The sequence below is a fragment of the Meleagris gallopavo genome, unplaced genomic scaffold (genome assembly GCF_000146605.3).
Source record: "Meleagris gallopavo isolate NT-WF06-2002-E0010 breed Aviagen turkey brand Nicholas breeding stock unplaced genomic scaffold, Turkey_5.1 ChrUn_random_7180001912141, whole genome shotgun sequence".
Classification (NCBI taxonomy): Eukaryota; Metazoa; Chordata; class Aves; order Galliformes; family Phasianidae; genus Meleagris; species Meleagris gallopavo.
In genome coordinates, this window is record NW_011175078.1 from 135 (window position 1) to 1,276 (window position 1,142).

General features: G+C 38.2%; 1 long non-coding RNA gene across 1 annotated transcript; it reads left to right on the forward strand.

Moving 5' to 3' along the window:
- Window positions 1-265: 265 nt before the first annotated feature.
- On the forward strand, window positions 266-1,142 carry LOC104916516. The gene is made up of 2 exons (XR_796604.2): window positions 266-373; window positions 644-1,142. It is a non-coding gene; the product is annotated as an uncharacterized LOC104916516 (long non-coding RNA).

Sequence of the window (1,142 nt, forward strand, 5' to 3'; positions counted from 1 at the left end):
ATAAAACAGTTGATCTTTTCAGTACTAGTGGTAATGCTTTTTCAGAGTATTATTTTTCCTTTACTTTTGGACTGGTGTACTTTTAGCATTTTCTTTTACTGGAGTTTGAATGTATGTTTTGTAGTTGACTTTGGATGTAACAGAAGTGGGCCAGTGCTGTGTGATACAGATGCTCCCAGGGACTTCTGTGGATAAAGTCCATGGAACTTATTCTGCCACAGACTTCAAAGTGCTGATAGTGATGACTTCACTGATTTGACATTTAAAGGCTTACTGCCTCTTTCTTTTTGTTTCTTTCCGCCACAGGGTACACATTTCATCCAGTTGTGTTGCCAGAGGAATATTCCCATTGTGTTTTTGCAGAACATTACAGGTAAGCTCAGCATAATGGAATTTCAGAATGCTTTAGTTTGTGCTGTTAACTGTTGAGGCTCTAACTTCTAGTTATCATATTTCATGCTTATCTACATATATAGCCTCTTCTGGAGTCAGCCCGAGTGCAGCTGATGGAGGTCTTGCCATGTTGATGATTTGTTTTGACTGTTTTTTTGAAGAGCTTTATTGTGCATATTACAAAGTACAGTGTGATATGACAGTGCAAAGTTCATACTGAGTCTTTTTTTTTAATCATGTAACTCATTAGGTTTCATGGTTGGTAGAGAATATGAAGCAGGAGGGATAGCAAAAGATGGTGCAAAGATGGTAACAGCAGTTGCTTGTGCCAGTGTACCTAAAATAACAGTCATTATTGGTGGCTCTTACGGTGCTGGAAACTATGGGATGTGTGGAAGAGCATACAGGTAAGCATTACTTCAAATTACAGCAGAAATAAGTTACAATACTGTGATAAAGTGCTGTTCTGAAAAGCTGCTGTAATTCTTGCAGAAGCCAGAAAACAAAGCCATTTTCCAGTGAATGTGGTCATGAGTAAATAACAACCATACAAAACTGTAAAGGTGGATAGACTCAAGATTTACATAAACTATGTAGCAGAATATTTTCCAGCATATGAGCATGCTGACGTGCTTTTCTGCCATTATAGTTTGAGGGGGGAGGAAGTTGACAGTCCTAAACAATTTCTAGTTAGTGTGGGCTGGTCCTTTATTGCGCATACACATGAAGAGAACTAGCTTGAATTAAAA